At 51.4% G+C, this 20650-nt stretch overlaps 1 pseudogene; it reads left to right on the top strand.

The window, feature by feature from the left end:
- Positions 1–1370: 1370 nt before the first annotated feature.
- On the top strand, positions 1371–1477 carry LOC130297186 (U2 spliceosomal RNA; annotated as a pseudogene).
- The last annotated feature ends 19173 nt before the right edge of the window (positions 1478–20650 follow it).

Genomic DNA, 20650 nt, shown 5'->3' with positions numbered 1-20650 from the left:
ATAATACTACAGGGGGACCTAATACTACAGAGGGGGCCTATTACTAAAGGGGGACCTAATACTACAGAGGGGGCCTATTACTACAGGGGGGACCTAATACTACAGGGGACCTAATACTACAGGGGGACATAATAGTACAGAGGGAGGTTATTACTAAAGGGGGACCTAATAATACAGAGGGGCCTATTACTACAGGGGGACCTAATACTACAGAGGGGGGTTACTACAGGGGGACCTAATACTGCAGAGGGGGCATATTACTACAGGGGGACCTAATACTACAAGGGGACCTAATACTACAGGGGGACCTAATACTACAGAGGTGGCCTATTACTACAGGGAGGACCTAATACTACAGGGGGACCTAATACTACAGGGGGACCTAATACTACAGGGGGACCTAATACTACAGAGGGGGCCTATTACTACAGGGGGACCTAATACAACAGGATTCCTATTACTACATATGACCTAATATTGGTGGGGGGGCGAGCCTAAAACTCCAGGGGGCCAAGAGTTGTCCCTAACCATTTTATGGGGACACAGTGTGAGGCCTAACTACTATATGTGCGTTGCAACAGGTTAGATATATGTTGTGACATTAGGGAGCCTTGGAAAAATCCTGATACACTAAGAGAGTAGTACATCAAGAGGTAAGAACTATTCTCATATAGCAAATATGTAATATCTGGCACATTCATTGAGGCTATTGTAAGGCCTTAAAGGGGTACTCCGGTGTTTTTTTGTTTGTTTTGTTTGTTTTTGTTTTGTTTTTAAATCAACTGGTGCCAGAAAGTCAAACAGATTTCTAAATTACTTCTATAAAAAATTCTTAATCCTTCCTGTACATATTAGTGGCTGTATACTACAGAGGAAATTCTTTTCTTTTTGGATTTCTTTTCTGTCATGAGCACAATGCTCTCTGCTGACACCTCTGTCCATTTTAGGAACTGTCCAGAGCAGCATATGTTTGCTATGGGGATTTTCTCCTGCTCTGGACAGTTCGTAAAATGGACAGAGGTGTTAGTAGAGAGCACTGTGGTTGTGATAGAAAAGAAATCCAAAAAGAAAAGAAATTCCTCTGTAGTATACAGCCGCTAATAAGTAATGTAAGGATTAAGATTTTTTAAATAGAAGTCATTTACAAATCTGTTTAATTTTCTGGCATCAGTTAATTTAAAAAATAGTTTTCCACCGGAGTGCCCTTTAAAGTGTTACTGTCACACAGATAAGTCAAAAGTATTGTTTACAAATCACAGTGCCATATATTGTGTAGTGGCTGTGCCAGGTATTGCAGCTCAGTCCCATTCAGTTGAATAGGATTGGGCTCTAAAGAGGTGCAGGAAAATGCATGGTAAGTAAGGAAACAGATCGCTTCTCGGCCTTTTGGCTAAGATCAGGTGTAGTATCTGTTCTTATCAGTTCCAGCCCGTGAGCAGATGCACTGGTTTTGGACTGGTGGGGATGGGTGCTGCATGGAGGGGGCAGATGTACCAGGGTGTTCCGGGGCTGGTTCTGACGAATCAGCTCGACGGCTGCCCCGATGTGACCTGTTTCCTCCGGGTCTCGCCATGAGGCTGGGAGGGTCTAGAGTCGAGGTACTTTAGTGCCTTGGGGAGTGGTGACCCAGAGGTGCCGAAACTCACTGGGAGGATAGACTCACTGAGTGGAAGCACGGGCACCATGATCTCTTCACCTTGTGGCACTCACCTCTTGATTCCCGGCCTTCTGGCTAGGATCAGAGAAATTTTTATAGATCCGGCCGGATGTCCGGGCAGTATATCTGCGCACATTCACTTATGTACTTCTTTTTGTCACTGTGTCACTTTTTGCGTGTTGTGTGTCCACAGGATTGTCAGGATGCGGTAGCCCTTCTGGGTGTCCCCTCTGGCGGTCTAGGGGAGGTGTGTGTGGCCATTAGGTTCCGCACCTCCCTGCAAACACCCCGGGTACTCTTGCATGGGCAGGGTACCTACCGTTATCGGCTCTGCGGGCAGACACCATGGCTAACGCCAAGGGGTATGCCGGGAGCATTTGTGGTCCCTTAGTAGCTTCGGCAAAAAGGAACATTGAACCTGGAACCTCGCAGGTACCTTTTGGTCCGGAGGCGAAGGGTAAGGTTTGTTGGGGGCCTCTGTCCTATCGGAGAAAGGCTTACGATAGACCGCATCCTTTTTGTACGTTTTTTTAGTGTAACATGTTTGCATTTTTTCTTGCACTTTGGGTGCACTGTGATAGAGGATAAGATGTCTAGAGGCCGAGCACCCATATATATATATAAGGGCATTAAAAGGGCCTACAACTGTATATTGGAGAAGTATAGGGCCTACAACTATATTTGGGAGAAATATATAACTATATATGGGGCAGTATAGGGGTCTACAACTATATATGGGGCAGTATAGGGGCCTACAACTATATATGGGGCAGTATAGGGCCCTACAACTATATATGGGGGCAGTATAGGGGCCTACAACTATATATGGAGGCAGTATAGGGGCCTACAACTATATATGGTGGCAGTATAGGGGCCTACAACTATATATGGGGGCAGTATAGGGGTCTACAACTATAAATGGGGACAGTAGAGGGGCCTACAACGATATATGATGCAGTATAGGGGTCTACAACTATATATGGGGGCAGTATAGGGGCCTACAACTATATATGGGGCAGTATAGGGGCCTACAACTATATATGGGGCAGTATAGGGGTCTACAACTATATATAGGGCAGTATAGGGGCCTACAACTATATATGGGGACAGTGTAGGGGCCTACAACTATATATGGGGCAGTATAGGGGCCTACAACTATATATGGGGGCAGTATAGGGGCCTACAACTATATATGGGGCAGTATAGGGGCCTACAACTATATATGGGGGCAGTATAGGGGTCTACAACTATTTATGGGGGCAGTATAGGGGCCTACAACTATATATATGGGGCAGTATAGGGGCCTACAACTATATATGGGGCAGTATAGGGGCCTACAACTATATATGGGGGCAGTATAGGGGCCTACAACTATATATGGGGGCAGTATAGGGGTCTACAACTATATATGGGGGCAGTATGTGGGTGTACAACTATATATGGAGCAGTATAGGGGTCTACAACTATATATGGGGCAGTATAGGGGCCTACAACTATATACGGGGCAGTATAGAGGCCTACAGCTATATATCAGGGCAGTATAGGGGTCTACAACTATATATGGGGGGGAGTATAGGGGCCTACAACTATATATGGGGCAGTATAGGGGCCTACAATTATATATGGGGGCAATAAAGGGGTCTACAATTATATATGGGAGCAATATAGGGGGTCTACAACTATATATGGGGGCAGTATAGGGGCCTACAACTATATATAGGGGGCAGTATAGGGGCCTACAACTATGTATGGGGACAGTATAGGGGCCTACAATTATATATGGGGGCAGTATAGGGGCTTACAACTATTTATGGGGGCAGTATAGGGGTCTGCAACTATATATGGGGCAGTATAGGGGCCTATAGCTATATATGAGGGCAGTATAGGGGCCTACAACTATATATGGGGAAGTATAGGGGCCTACAACTATATATGGGGACAGTATAGGGGCCTACAACTATATATGGGGGCAGTATATGGGCCTACAACTATTATATAGGGGCAGTATATGGGTCTACAACTATATATGGGGGCAGTATAGGGGCCTATAGCTATATATGAGGGCAGTATAGGGGCCTACAACTATATATGGGGCAGTATAGGGGTCTACAGCTATATATGAGGGCAGTATAGGGGCCTACAACTATATATGGGGCAGTATAGGGGCCTACAACTATATATGGGGGCAGTATAGGGGCCTACAACTATATATGGGGGCAGTATAGGGGCCTACAACTATATATGGGGGCAGCATAGGGGCCTACAACTATATATGGGGGCAGTATAGGGGCCTACAACTATATATAGGGTCAGTATAGGAGCCTACAACTATATATGGGGGCAGCATAGGAGCCTACAACTATATATGGGGGGCAGTATAGGGGCCTACAACTATACATGGGGGCAGTATAGGGGCCTCCAACTATATATGGGGGCAGTATAGGGGCCTACAACTATATATGGGGCAGTATAGGGGCCAACAATTATATATGGGGGCAGTATAGGGGCCTACAACTATATATGGGGGGCAGTATAGGGGCCTACAACTATATATGGGGGCAGTATATGGGGCCTACAACTATATATGGGGCAGTATAGGGACCTACAACTATATATGGGGGCAGTATAGGGGCCTACAACTATATATGGGACAGTATAGGGGCCTACAACTATATATGGGGCAGTATAGGGGCCTACAACTATATATGGTGCAGTATAGAGGCCTACAACTATATATGGGACAGTATAGGGGCCTACAACTATATAGGGGGCAGTATAGGGGCCTACAACTATATATGGGAGCAGTATATGGACCTACAACTATATATGGGGGCAGTGTAGGGGCCTACAACTATATATGGGGCAGTATAGGGGCCTATAACTATATATGGGGCAGTATAGGGGCCTACAACTATATATGGGGGCAGTATATGGGGCCTACAATTATATATGGGGCAGTATAGAGGCCTACAACTATATATGGGGGCAGTATAGGGGCCTACAACTATATATGGGGGAGTATAGAGGCCTACAACTATATATGGGGGCAGTATATAGGCCTACAACTATATATGGGGCAGTATAGAGGCCTACAACTATATATGGGACAGTATAGGGGCCTACAACTATATAGGGGGCAGTATAGGGGCCTACAACTATATATGGGAGCAGTATATGGACCTACAACTATATATGGGGGCAGTATAGAGGCCTACAACTATATATGGGGGAGTATAGAGGCCTACAACTATATATGGGGGCAGTATAGAGGCCTACAACTATATATGGGGCAGTATAGAGGCCTACAACTATATATGGGGGCAGTATAGGGGCCTACAACTATATATGGGGCAGTATAGGGGCCTACAACTATATATGGGGGCAGTATAGGGACCTACAACTATATATGGGGGCAGTATAGGGACCTACAACCATATATGGGGCAGTATAGGGGGCCTACAACTATATATGGTGCAGTATAGGGGCCTACAACTATATATGGGGGCAGTATAGGGGCCTACAACTATATATGGGGGAGTATTGAAGCCTACACATTTATATGGCAGCAGTATATGGGCCTACAACTATATATATATATATATAGGGGGCAGTATAGAGGTATATATCTATATATAGGGGCAGTATAGGGGATAACTTAATTTAGGCTAGAGTTCTCCTTTAGGGCAACAGCCACCCGAACAGCATTCATGGTAGCACAAGATGACCCTGCTCTGGGGCACCACATGTTTAGTGTCCATGAAAGAAGATCGTGCACAGACGGGCACTGGATTGTTAGATTGCAATGTGTTTGCAGACACTTCTATATATGTCATCCGGAGCTAAATGTATCGAGAATTATTCCGAGCGCTAATATTATATCAAACTGCTATAAATACGTAAAATCCATTTAAATATGAAAGAGCGTTATTAGCGCGCTGATCCTCTAGTACAGAAGAGTCTGGATGCTCCGATCCCTCTCACATCTCACCGTACACAGCAATTTGTAATAATGACCGTCCTCAGAACCATCCGCTCGCCGCCTCATTCACTCAGTCGAAAGTAACAATTCCCCATGAAATGCCATCACCCCCGCGCTGATGGACGCCGCCACTGATGTACTCTCCGCTTCAGAGCCGCAAATTAGGGAGAGCAGTCAGGCAATTACGAGTTATTTTCTCCGGTCCATGTTTGTCATCGCAGGAGCAGGGACGTGAATGGAGAAACTCAGACGCCTCAGACGCCGCGCACCTTTTCTATGTCCAAAAATTAACCTTGTGAGGCCAATGTTGTCTATACGGCAATAACACAGCCCATCGCTGGGACTTAAAAGGGGTACTCCGACGCTAAACATCTTATCCCCTATCCCAGCGGCAGGACCCCCGAGATCTCCGGCACAGCACCCCAGTCATCCAGTGCACAGAGTGAACTCCGCTCCATGTTGGATGACTGGTGACCACAGCCGCCACGCCTCCTCCATTTATGACTGGTGACCACAGCCGCCACGCCTCCTCCATTTATGACTGGTGACCACAGCCGCCACGCCTCCTCCATTTATGACTGGTGACCACAGCCGCCATGCCTCCTCCATTTATGACTGGTGACCACAGCCACCACGCCTCCTCCATTTATGACTGGTGACCACAGCCGCCACGCCTCCTCCATTTATGACTGGTGACCACAGCCGCCACGCCTCCTCCATTTATGACTGGTGACCACAGCCGCCACGCCTCCTCCATTTATGACTGGTGACCACAGCCGCCATGCCTCTTCCATTCATGACTGGTGACCACAGCCACCACGCCTCCTCCATTTATGGCTGGTGACCACAGCCGCCACGCCCCTCCATTTATGACTGGTGACCACAGCCGCCACGCCTCCTCCATTTATGACTGGTGACCACAGCCGCCACGCCTCCTCCATTTATGACTGTGACCACAGCCACCACGCCTCCTCCATTTATGACTGGTGACCACAGCCACCACGCCTCCTCCATTTATGACTGGTGACCACAGCCGCCATGCCTCCTCCATTTATGACTGGTGACCACAGCCGCCACGCCTCCTCCATTTATGACTGTGACCACAGCCGCCACACCTCCTCCATTTATAACTGGTGACCACAGCCACCACGCCTCCTCCATTTCTGACTGGTGACCAAAGCCACCACGCCTCCTCCATTTATGACTGGTGACCACAGCCACCACGCCTCCTCCAATTATGACTGGTGACCACAGTCGCCATGCTCCCTCCATTTATGACTGGTGACCACAGCCACCATGCCTTCTCCATTTATGACTGGTGACCACAGCCGCCACGCCTCCTCCATTTATGACTGGTGACAACAGCTACCACGCCTCCTCCATTTATGACTGGTGACCACAGCCGCCACGCCTCCTCCATTTATGACTGGTGACCACAGCCGCCACGCCTCCTCCATTTATGACTGGTGACCACAGCCGCCATGCCCCCTCCATTTATGACTGGTGACCACAGCCGCCATGCCTCCTCCATTTATGACTGGTGACCACAGCCGCCACGCCTCCTCCATTTATGACTGGTGACCACAGCCGCCACGCCTCCTCCATTTATGACTGGTGACCACAGCCGCCACGCCTCCTCCATTTATGACTGGTGACCACAGCCACCACGCCTCCTCCATTTATGACTGGTGACCACAGCCGCCATGCCTCTTCCATTCATGACTGGTGACCACAGCCACCACGCCTCCTCCATTTATGGCTGGTGACCACAGCCGCCACGCCCCTCCATTTATGACTGGTGACCACAGCCGTCACGCCTCCTCCATTTATGACTGGTGACCACAGCCGCCACGCCTCCTCCATTTATGACTGTGACCACAGCCACCACGCCTCCTCCATTTATGACTGGTGACCACAGCCACCACGCCTCCTCCATTTATGACTGGTGACCACAGCCGCCATGCCTCCTCCATTTATGACTGGTGACCACAGCCGCCACGCCTCCTCCATTTATGACTGTGACCACAGCCGCCACACCTCCTCCATTTATAACTGGTGACCACAGCCACCACGCCTCCTCCATTTCTGACTGGTGACCAAAGCCTCCACGCCTACTCCATTTATGACTGGTGACCACAGCCACCACGCCTCCTCCAATTATGACTGGTGACCACAGTCGCCATGCTCCCTCCATTTATGACTGGTGACCACAGCCACCATGCCTCCTCCATTTATGACTGGTGACCACAGCCGCCACGCCTCCTCCATTTATGACTGGTGACAACAGCTACCACGCCTCCTCCATTTATGACTGGTGACCACAGCCGCCACGCCTCCTCCATTTATGACTGGTGACCACAGCCGCCATGCCTCCTCCATTTATGACTGGTGACCACAGCCGCCATGCCTCCTCCATTTATGACTGGTGACCACAGCCGCCACGCCTCCTCCATTTATGACTGGTGACCACAGCCGCCACTCCTCCTCCATTTATGACTGGTGACCACAGCCGCCACGCCTCCTCCATTTATAACTGGTGACCACAGCCACCATGCCTCCTCCATTCATGACTGGTGACCACAGCCGCCACGCCTCCTCCATTTATGACTGGTGACCACAGCCGCCATGCCTCCTCCATTTATGGCTGGTGACCACAGCCGCCACGCCCCTCCATTTATGACTGGTGACCACAGCCGCCACGCCTCGTCCATTTATGACTGTGACCACAGCCACCACGCCTCCTCCATTTATGACTGGTGACCAAAGCCTCCGCGCCTCCTCCATTTATGACTGGTGACCACAGCCACCACGCCTCCTCCATTTATGACTGGTGACCACAGTCGCCACGCTCCCTCCATTTATGACTGGTGACCACAGCCGCCACGCCCCTCCATTTATGACTGGTGACCACAGCCGCCACGCCTCGTCCATTTATGACTGTGACCACAGCCACCACGCCTCCTCCATTTATGACTGGTAACCAAAGCCTCCACGCCTCCTCCATTTATGACTGGTGACCACAGCCACCACGCCTCCTCCATTTATGACTGGTGACCACAGTCGCCACGCTCCCTCCATTTATGACTGGTGACCACAGCCACCATGCCTCCTCCATTTATGACTGGTGACCACAGCCGCCACGCCTCCTCCATTTATGACTGGTGACAAAAGCCGCCACGCCTCCTCCATTTATGACTGGTGACCACAGCCGCCACGCCTCCTCCATTTATATCTGGTGACCACAGCCGCCATGCCTCCTCCATTTATGACTGGTGACCACAGCCGCCACGCCTCCTCCATTTATGACTGGTGACCACAGCCGCCACGCCTCCTCCATTTATGACTGGTGATCACAGCCGCCACACCTCCTCCATTTATGACTGGTGACCACAGCCGCCACGCCTCTTCCATTTATGACTGGTGACCACAGCCACCACGCCTCCTCCATTTATGGCTGGTGACCACAGCCGCCACGCCTCCTCCATTTATGACTGGTGACCACAGCCGCCATGCCTCTTCCATTCATGACTGGTGACCACAGCCACCACGCCTCCTCCATTTATGGCTGGTGACCACAGCCGCCACGCCCCTCCATTTATGACTGGTGACCACAGCCGCCACGCCTCCTCCATTTATGACTGGTGACCACAGCCGCCACGCCTCCTCCATTTATGACTGTGACCACAGCCACCACGCCTCCTCCATTTCTGACTGGTGACCACAGCCACCACGCCTCCTCCAATTATGACTGGTGACCACAGCCGCCATGCCTCCTCCATTTATGACTGGTGACCACAGCCGCCATGCCTCTTCCATTCATGACTGGTGACCACAGCCACCACGCCTCCTCCATTTATGGCTGGTGACCACAGCCGCCACGCCCCTCCATTTATGACTGGTGACCACAGCCACCACGCCTCCTCCATTTATGACTGTGACCACAGCCACCACGCCTCCTCCATTTATGACTGGTGACCAAAGCCTCCACGCCTACTCCATTTATGACTGGTGACCACAGCCACCATGCCTCCTCCAATTATGACTGGTGACCACAGTCGCCACGCTCCCTCCATTTATGACTGGTGACCACAGCCACCATGCCTCCTCCATTTATGACTGGTGACCACAGCCGCCACGCCTCCTCCATTTATGACTGGTGACAACAGCCGCCACGCCTCCTCCATTTATGACTGGTGACCACAGCCGCCACGCCTCCTCCATTTATGACTGGTGACCACAGCCGCCACGCCTCCTCCATTTATATCTGGTGACCACAGCCGCCATGCCTCCTCCATTTATGACTGGTGACCACAGCCGCCACGCCTCCTCCATTTATGACTGGTGACCACAGCCGCCACGCCTCCTCCATTTATGACTGGTGACCACAGCCGCCACACCTCCTCCATTTATGACTGGTGACCACAGCCACCACGCCTCTTCCATTTATGACTGGTGACCACAGCCACCACGCCTCCTCCATTTATGGCTGGTGACCACAGCCGCCACGCCTCCTCCATTTATGACTGGTGACCACAGCCGCCATGCCTCTTCCATTCATGACTGGTGACCACAGCCACCACGCCTCCTCCATTTATGGCTGGTGACCACAGCCGCCACGCCCCTCCATTTATGACTGGTGACCACAGCCGCCACGCCTCCTCCATTTATGACTGGTGACCACAGCCGCCACGCCTCCTCCATTTATGACTGTGACCACAGCCACCACACCTCCTCCATTTCTGACTGGTGACCACAGCCACCACGCCTCCTCCAATTATGACTGGTAACCACAGCCGCCATGCCTCCTCCATTTATGACTGGTGACCACAGCCGCCATGCCTCTTCCATTCATGACTGGTGACCACAGCCACCACGCCTCCTCCATTTATGGCTGGTGACCACAGCCGCCATGCCCCTCCATTTATGACTGGTGACCACAGCCACCACGCCTCCTCCATTTATGACTGTGACCACAGCCACCACGCCTCCTCCATTTCTGACTGGTGACCAAAGCCTCCACGCCTACTCCATTTATGACTGGTGACCACAGCCACCACGCCTCCTCCAATTATGACTGGTGACCACAGTCGCCACGCTCCCTCCATTTATGACTGGTGACCACAGCCACCATGCCTCCTCCATTTATGACTGGTGACCACAGCCGCCATGCCTCCTCCATTTATGACTGGTGACAACAGCTACCACGCCTCCTCCATTTATGACTGGTGACCACAGCCGCCACGCCTCCTCCATTTATGACTGGTGACCACAGCCGCCATGCCTCCTCCATTTATGACTGGTGACCACAGCCGCCATGCCTCCTCCATTTATGACTGGTGACCACAGCCGCCACTCCTCCTCCATTTATGACTGGTGACCACAGCCGCCACGCCTCCTCCATTTATAACTGGTGACCACAGCCGCCATGCCTCCTCCATTTATGACTGGTGACAACAGCCGCCACACCTCCTCCATTTATGACTGGTGACCACAGCCGCCACGCCTCCTCCATTTATAACTGGTGACCACAGCTGCCATGCCCCCTCCATTTATGACTGGTGACCACAGCCACCATGCCTCCTCCATTTATGACTGGTGACAACAGCTGCCACGCCTCCTCCATTTATGACTGGTGACAACAGCTGCCACGCCTCCTCCATTTATGACTGGTGACCACAGCCGCCACGCTCCTTCCATTTATGACTGGTGACCACAGCCGCCATGCCCCCTCCATTTATGACTGGTGACCAAAGCCGCCATGCCTTCTCCATTTATGACTGGTGACAACAGCTGCCACGCCTCCTTCATTTATGACTGGTGACAACAGCTGCCATGCCTCCTCCATTTATGACTGGTGACCACAGCCGCCATGCTCCCTCCATTTATGACTGGTGACCACAGCCACCATGCCTCCTCCATTTATGACTGGTGACCACAGCCGCCACGCCTCCTCCATTTATGACTGGTGACCACAGCCGCCATGCCTCCTCCATTTATGGCTGGTGACCACAGCCGCCACGCCCCTCCATTTATGACTGGTGACCACAGCCGCCACGCCTCCTCCATTTATGACTGTGACCACAGCCACCACGCCTCCTCCATTTATGACTGGTGACCAAAGCCTCCACGCCTCCTCCATTTATGACTGGTGACCACAGCCACCACGCCTCCTCCATTTATGACTGGTGACCTGAGTCGCCACGCTCCCTCCATTCATGACTGGTGACCACAGCCACCATGCCTCCTCCATTTATGACTGGTGACCACAGCCGCCACGCCTCCTCCATTTATGACTGGTGACCACAGCCGCCATGCGTCCTCCATTTATGACTGGTGACCACAGCCGCCACGCCTCCTCCATTTATGACTGGTGACCACAGCCGCCACACTTCCTCCATTTATGACTGGTGACAACAGCTACCACGCCTCCTCCATTTATGACTGGTGACCACAGCCGCCATGCCTCCTCCATTTATGACTGGTGACAACAGCTGCCACGCCTCCTCCGTTTATGACTGGTGACCACAGCCGTCATGCCTCCTCCATTTATGACTGGTGACAACAGCTGCCACGCCTCCTCCATTTATGATTGGTGACCACAGCCGCCACGCTCCCTCCATTTATGACTGGTGACCACAGCCGCCATGCCTCCTCCATTTATGACTGGTGAATACAGCCGCCATGCCTCCTCCATTTATGACTGGTGAACACAGTCGCCACACCTCCTCCATTTATGACTGGTGACCACAGCCGCCATGCCCCCTCCATTTATGACTGGTTACCACAGCCACCATGCCTCCTCCATTTATGACTGGTGACAACAGCTGCCACGCCTCCTCCATTTATGACTGGTGACAACAGCTGCCACGCCTCCTCCATTTATGACTGGTGACCACAGCCGCCACGCTCCCTCCATTTATGACTGGTGACCACAGCCGCCATGCCCCCTCCATTTATGACTGTTGACCAAAGCCGCCATGCCTCCTCCATTTATGACTGGTGACAACAGCTGCCACGCCTCCTCCATTTATGACTGGTGACAACAGCTGCCACGCCTCCTCCATTTATGACTGGTGACCACAGCCGCCACGCTCCCTCCATTTATGACTGGTGACCACAGCCACCATGCCTCCTCCATTTATGACTGGTGACCACAGCCGCCACGCCTCCTCCATTTATGACTGGTGACCACAGCCGCCATGCCTCCTCCATTTATGGCTGGTGACCACAGCCGCCACACCCCTCCATTTATGACTGGTAACCACAGCCGCCACGCCTCCTCCATTTATGACTGTGACCACAGCCACCACGCCTCCTCCATTTCTGACTGGTGACCAAAGCCTCCACGCCTCCTCCATTTATGACTGGTGACCACAGTCGCCACGCTCCCTCCATTTATGACTGGTGACCACAGCCACCATGCCTCCTCCATTTATGACTGGTGACCACAGCCACCACGCCTCCTCCATTTATGACTGGTGACAACAGCCGCCACGCCTCCTCCATTTATATCTGGTGACCACAGCCGCCATGCCTCCTCCATTTATGACTGGTGACCACAGCCGCCACACCTCCTCCATTTATGACTGGTGACCAAAGCCGCCACGCCTCCTCCATTTATGACTGGTGACCACAGCCGCCATGCCTCCTCCATTTATGACTGGTGACAACAGCTGCCACGCCTCCTCCGTTTATGACTGGTGACCACAGCCACCATGCCTCCTCCATTTATGACTGGTGACAACAGCTGCCACGCCTCCTCCATTTATGACTGGTGACCACAGCCGCCACGCTCCCTCCATTTATGACTGGTGACCACAGCCGCCATGCCTCCTCCATTTATGACTGGTGACCACAGCCGCCATGCCTCCTCCATTTATGACTGATGAACACAGTCGCCACACCTCCTCCATTTATGACTGGTGACCACAGCCGCCACACCTCCTCCATTTATGACTGGTGACGACAGCGGCCACGCCCCCTCCATTTATGACTGGTGACCACAGCCACCACGTCCCCTCCATTTATGACTGGTGACCACAGCCGGCACACCTCCTCCATTTATGACTGGTGACCACAGCCGCCACGCCCCCTCCATTTATGACTGGTGACCACAGCCGCCATGCCCCCTCCCCTAGACATGAATGGAGGGGCAGGGCGTTACGTCACAAACACGGAAGCCCCATGCTTCCGTGTTCAAAACGCCACACCGGCCCGGAGATCGCGGGGGGGGGGTCCTATCCTTTGGATAGGGGATAAGATGTCTAGGGGCGGAGTACCACAATAACCACTGGATCTCACCATTAAAGCGGTACTCTGGTAAAAAGTAATAATAATTTTAATCAACTGCAAGAAAGTTAAACAGATTTGTAATTTACTCCTATAAAAAAAAAATTTAATCCTTCTAGTACTTATCAGCTGCTGTATGCTCCACAGGAAGTTCTTTTATTTTTAAATTTCTTTTCTGTCTGACCACAGTGCTCTCTGCTGACACCTCTGTCTGTCTCAGGAACAGTCAAGAGCAGGATAGCTTTGCTATGGGGATTGGTTCCTACTCTGGACAGTTCCTGACATGGACAGAGGTGTCAGCAGAGAGCACTGTGGTCAGACATAGAAGAAATTTAAAAATAAAAGAACTTCCTGTGGAGAATACAGCAGATGAAAAGTACTGGAAGGGTTAACATTTTTTAATAGAAGTAATTTACAAATCTGTTTAATATTCTGGCACCAGTTGATTTAAAACAAAAAAATATATAATTTCACCGGAGTACCCCTTTAAATCTTAACCCCTAATTAACTTCTAATTGTGAAAAAAGAATCCCCCGGAAACCCACAGAATCATGGGGAGAACATACAAACTCCACACGGATGATGACCCTGGTCAGATTTAAACCCAGTGGTCCCCAACCCAGTCGTCAAGGCCCACCAACATCTTGCAAAACTACGACTCCCTGCATGCCCTGGGACTCGGTGTCGTAGTTTTGCAAAAGGCTGAAATTTCACAGTTTGGAGACCACTGCAGTGGAGTGTTGCATGGTCTATAACAGTGGTCTTCAACCCAGTCCTTAAAGGGTTACTCCGCCCCTAGACATCTTAAAGGGGTACTCCAAAGGATAGGGGATAAGATGTCAGATCCCGCAGTCCAGCTGCTGGGGACCCCCGGGATCGCCGCTGCGGCACCGCGCTATCATTACTGCACAGAGCGAGTTCGCTCTGCGCGTAATGACGGACAATACAGGGGCCGGAGCATCGTTACGTCACGGCTCCGCCCCTCGTGACATCACAGCCCGACCCCTAATGCAAGTCTATGGCAGACTTGTATTGAGGGGGCGGAGCCGTGACGTAACGATGCTCCGGCCCCTGAATTGTCCGTCATTACGCGCAAAGCGAACTCGCTCTGTGCAGTAATGATAGCACGGGTCCCCAGCAGCTGGACTGCTGCGATCTGACATCTTATCCCCTATGCTTTGGATAGGGGATAAGATGTCTAGGGGCGGAGTACCCCTTTAACCCCTATCCAAAGGATAGGGGATAAGATGTCTGACCCAGCGGTTGGACCCTCGCGATCTCTGTGCAGCACCCGACGTTTGTTTACAACGCTGGCGTTCGCTGGCCGGCGGCGGGGTCGTGACATCACTGCCACGCCCTTTCAATGAAAGTCTATGGGAGCGGGCCCATAGACTTGCATTGAAGGGACGTGACGTCATGAGGGGGCGTGGTTGTGATGTCACGACCCCCGCCTCCTGCTTCAAGCGTTCCGAACAAAATGTTCCGAACGCTGGGGCAGAGGAGTACCACTTAAAGCCCCACAAACATTTTGGGGGAGATTTATCAAAACCTGTGTAGAGGAAAAGTGGCAACCAATCAGATCGCTGCTTTCATTTTAACAGAGGCCTGTGAAAAATGGAAGAAGCGATCTGATTGGTTGCTATGGGCAACTGCACCACTTTTCCTCTGCACAAGTTTTCCTAAATTGTCCCTGTGTTTTTTTCAGTGACTCCATTGGAATAGAATGTTGGCGGTCCTTGAGGTTCTTGCAGTTCCGGGCGCCGGGCAGGTGAATTCTTAGGCAATTAGTCCTGTTTCGGGCAAGCAGGGCTAAATGCCGGAGGTATTCACATAAAACGGGGTAATCATTCTCGCCTCGTCACTAAACTCCTATAGACTACCACTGTATACTGCAGCCTATAGCGAGCCGTGCAGGAGGTTGGCGTCACGGCGTAGGCACGTGCGATTATGTCACTCATCGCGCGCACCTCCGTCAGGACCGAAGATGTGGAGCCCCTGAGCCTGCTGGAGCGCACATGGGGACGAAGGACAGGTAAAAGAAGGGGATGGAGGACAGGTAAAAGAAGGGGGCGGAGGACAGGTAAAAGCAGGAGGACGGAGGACAGGTAAAAGAAGGGGGCGGAGGACAGGTAAAAGCAGGAGGACGGAGGACAGGTAAAAGAAGGGGGCGGAGGACAGGTAAAAGGAGGAGGATGGAGGACAGGTAAAAGAAGGGGGCGGAGGACAGGTAAAAGCAGGAGGACGGAGGACAGGTAAAAGGAGGAGGACGGAGGACAGGTAAAAGAAGGGGGCGGAGGACAGGTAAAAGCAGGAGGACGGAGGACAGGTAAAAGAAGGGGGCGGAGGACAGGTAAAAGGAGGAGGACGGAGGACAGGTAAAAGGAGGAGGACGGAGGACAGGTAAAAGGAGGAGGACGGAGGACAGGTAAAAGGAGGAAGATGGAGGACAGGTAAAAGGAGGAGGACGGAGGACAGGTAAAAGCAGGAGGACGGAGGACAGGTAAAAGGAGGAGGACGGAGGACAGGTAAAAGAAGGGGGCGGAGGACAGGTAAAAGGAGGAGGATGGAGGACAGGTAAAAGCAGGAGGACGGAGGACAGGTAAAAGGAGGAGGACGGAGGACAGGTAAAAGCAGGAGGACGGAGGACAGGTAAAAGGAGGAGGACGGAGGACAGGTAAAAGAAGGGGGCGGAGGACAGGTAAAAGGAGGAGGATGGAGGACAGGTAAAAGCAGGGGGACGAAGGACAGGTAAAAGAAGGGGATGGAGGACAGGTAAAAGAAGGGGGCGGAGGACAGGTAAAAGCAGGAGGACGGAGGACAGGTAAAAGAAGGGGGCGGAGGACAGGTAAAAGCAGGGGGACGGAGGAAAGGTAAAAGAAGGGGGCAGAGGACAGGTAAAAGCAGGGGGATGGAGGACAGGTAAAAGAAGGGGGCGGAGGACAGGTAAAAGCAGGGGGATGGAGGACAGGTAAAAGCAGGGGGACGGAGGACAGGTAAAAGGAGGGGTGCGGAGGACAGGTAAAAGCAGGGGGATGGAGGACATGTAAAAGGAGGAGGACGGAGGACAGGTAAAAGCAGGGGGACGGAGGACAGGTAAAAGGAGGGGGCGGAGGACAGGTAAAAGCAGGGGGACGGAGGACAGGTAAAAGGAGGGGGCGGAGGACAGGTAAAAGCAGGGGGACGGAGGACAGGTAAAAGCAGGGGGACGGAGGACAGGTAAAAGCAGAGGGATGGAGGACAGGTAAAAGCAGGAGGACGGAGGACAGGTAAAAGCAGGGGGATGGAGGACAGGTAAAAGCAGGGGGATGGAGGACAGGTAAAAGCAGGAGGACGGAGGACAGGTAAAAGCGGGAGGACGGAGGACAGGTAAAAGGAGGGGGATGGTAGCAGCTTTTCTAATGCTCATACTGGTACTGATACGTTGCGCATTGTCGACACACAACGTGATGCATGAAATCGGCAGTATAGCAGTGTCACCAAACTAGGTAAGGGCGTCACCATGAAAGGTTTGGAAAGCTCTGACTTAGGGAGTATAATAATTGTTTAAATGGGAGCCCTACCTGATGGGGGTCATGTATATCTTGGGGCTTGTCTATCTACTGGGGGAGCTCTACCTAATGGTGGTCACTTCTATCTGGGGCTCTGTCTACGAGCCCTATCTTTTTACCAACTGGGGGGACATATGCCTGCCCGCACCAAACAGGCACTATATGGCGGTACGTGGAACATCATACTTTGGATTGTCAAGACTCTTTGTACAAAGCTTCGCCGTATTCACAGGACCACCCTCACATTCGCCATTCTGTAATCCAGTAGACGACAACTGTAACGGGAGAAGCAATGGGACAAATGTTCCCCAGATTTCCCAGCAATAGATAAATCAAAAGGACAGAATTAAGAAAACTTATGATAAAATATATATACTGGGGATTTTTTTGCTATTTCAGTGTAAACGCTCTTTACCAAAGAAATAAAAGTGCATTTACCGGTACTTGAAAAACATGAGCTATACAAGTAATGTGACTTAATCAGGACAATTTCCAGGTCACCTTGGATACGGAATGGCGCGGATCCTTAATGTCGCTGTCACTGGGATAACAAGCAGCGAGTGATATGGCCTTAACCGAGAACCTTCCATCTCTACTTGACACCTGGAACCCAATGTGAACCTCGGGGGACACGGGAACCTGCTGCACATAATCCTCCAGGCACAGAAAGGGTTACGGCTCGGAAACATCTCCCTGCATCAGCTTTCAATTCTGTCAGCTAATCCCCATTGTACATTGCACTTTAACTGCTCGTAGTCTGGAACCTATTTTAGTACAGGAGAAACAATTACGGCTCAGTTAGTCATCCTGTGTCCTTGACTGACAAACAGCAACACTTTCTGTACTTGTTCACTCAGTATGTTCCCATTTATGTATATACGAGCGGAGTACCCATTGCCCAGCATTCCTACCTAAACATGGTGGGAGAGGAAAAGCAACAATTATGCTCCAATCCCCGTCCTCATATCCTGACCTCATATCCCGTCCTCATATCCCGTCCTCATATCCCGTCCTCATATCCCGTCCTCATATCCCGTCCTCATATCCCGTCCTCATATCTCATCCTCATATCCCGTCCTCATATCCCATCCTCCTATCCCATCCTCATATCCCGACCTCATATCCCATCCTTATATGTCATCCTCTTATCCCATACTCCTATCCTGTCCTCCTATCCCGTCCTCATATCCTGTCCTCATATCCCATCCTCATATCCTGTCCTCATATCCTGTCCTCATATCCTGTCCTCATATCCCATCCTCATATCCCGTCCTCGTATCCCGTCCTCATATCCCGTCCTCATATCCCATCCTCCTATCCCATCCTCATATCCCGTCCTCATATACTGTCCTCATATCCCGTCCTCATATCCCATCCTCATATCCCGTCCTCATATCCCGTCCTCATATCCCATCCTCCTATCCCATCCTCATATCCCGACCTCATATCCCATCCTTATATGTCATCCTCTTATCCCATACTCCTATCCTGTCCTCCTATCCCGTCCTCATATCCTGTCCTCATATCCCATCCTCATATCCCATCCTTATATGTCATCCTCTTATCCTGTCCTCCTATCCCTTCCTCCTATCCCGTCCTCATATCCTATCCTCATATCCCGTCCTCATATCCCGCCGTCATATCTCGTCCTCATATCCCGCCCTCATATCCCGTCCTCATATCCCATCCTCATATCCCGTCCTCATATCCCGACCTCATATCCTGACCTCATATTCCATCCTCATATCCCGCCGTCATATCCCGCCCTCATATCCCGTCCTCATATCTCATCCTCATATCCCGTCCTCATATCCTGACCTCATATTCCATCCTCATATCCCGTCCTCATATCCCATTCTCATATCCCGCCCTCATATCCCATCCTCATATCCCGCCCTCATATCCCATCCTTATATCCTGTCCTCATATCCCATCCTCATATCCTGTCCTCATATCCCATCCTCATATCTCGTCCTCATATCCCGTCCTTATATCTCGTCCTCATATCGCGACCTAATATCCCGTCCTCATATCTCGTCCTCATATCCCGACCTAATATCCCGTCCTCCTCTCTCATCATCATATCCCAACCTTATATACTATATTTTTTGTTGACATATACAGTCATGGCCGTAAATGTTGCCCTAAAATTTTTCAAAAAAAGAAGTATTCCTCACAGGAAAGGATTGCAGTAACACAGGTTTTGCTATACACATGTTTATTCCCTTTGTGTGTATTGGAACTAAACCAAAAAAGGAGGAAAAAAAGCAAATTGAAAGCAGATAAAAAGGAGAGAAGTTCACTTAGTCTTTGCATTGTGTGTCTGTGTGTGCCACACTAAGCATGGACAACAGAAAGAGGAGAAGAGAACTGTCTGAGGACTTGAGAACCAAAATATTAACAATCTCAAGGCTACAAGTCCATCTCCAGAGATCTAGATTTGTCTTTGTCCACAATGCGCAACATTATCAAGAAGTTTACAACCCATGGAACTGTAGCTAATCTCCCAGGGCGTGGACGGAAGAGAAAAATTGATGAAAGGTGTCAACGCAGGATAGTCCGGATGATGGATAAGCAGCCTCAAACAAGTTCCAAAGATATTCAAGCTGTTCTGCAGGCTCAGGGAGCATCAGAGTCAGTGCGAACTATTTAAAATTAAATGAAACACTATGGAGGAGACCCAGGAGGACCCCACTATGGAGGAGACCCAGGAGGACCCCACAATGGAGGAGACCCAGGAGGACCCCACTATGGAGGAGACCAAGGAGGACCCCACTATGGAGGAGACCCAGGAGGACCCCACTATGGAGGAGACCCAGGAGGACCCCACTATGGAGGAGACCCAGGAGGACCCCACTATGGAGGAGACCCAGGAGGACCCCACTATGGAGGAGACCCAGGAGGACCCCACTATGGAGGAGACCCAGGAGGACCCCACTATGGAGTAGACCCAGGAGGACCCCACTATGGAGGAGACCCAGGAGGACCCCACTATGGAGTAGACCCAGGAGGACCCCACTATGGAGGAGACCCAGGAGGACCCCACTATGGAGGAGACCCAGGAGGACCCCACTATGGAGGAGGCCCAGGAGGACCCCACTATGGAGGAGACCCAGGAGGACCCCACTATGGAGGAGACCCAGGAGGACCCCACTATGGAGGAGACCCAGGAGAACC

The sequence above is a fragment of the Hyla sarda genome, chromosome 12 (genome assembly GCF_029499605.1).
Source record: "Hyla sarda isolate aHylSar1 chromosome 12, aHylSar1.hap1, whole genome shotgun sequence".
NCBI lineage: Eukaryota > Metazoa > Chordata > Amphibia > Anura > Hylidae > Hyla > Hyla sarda.
Note: the sequence above shows the minus strand (reverse complement) of the source record. Positions and strands in the feature narration are given on the sequence as shown.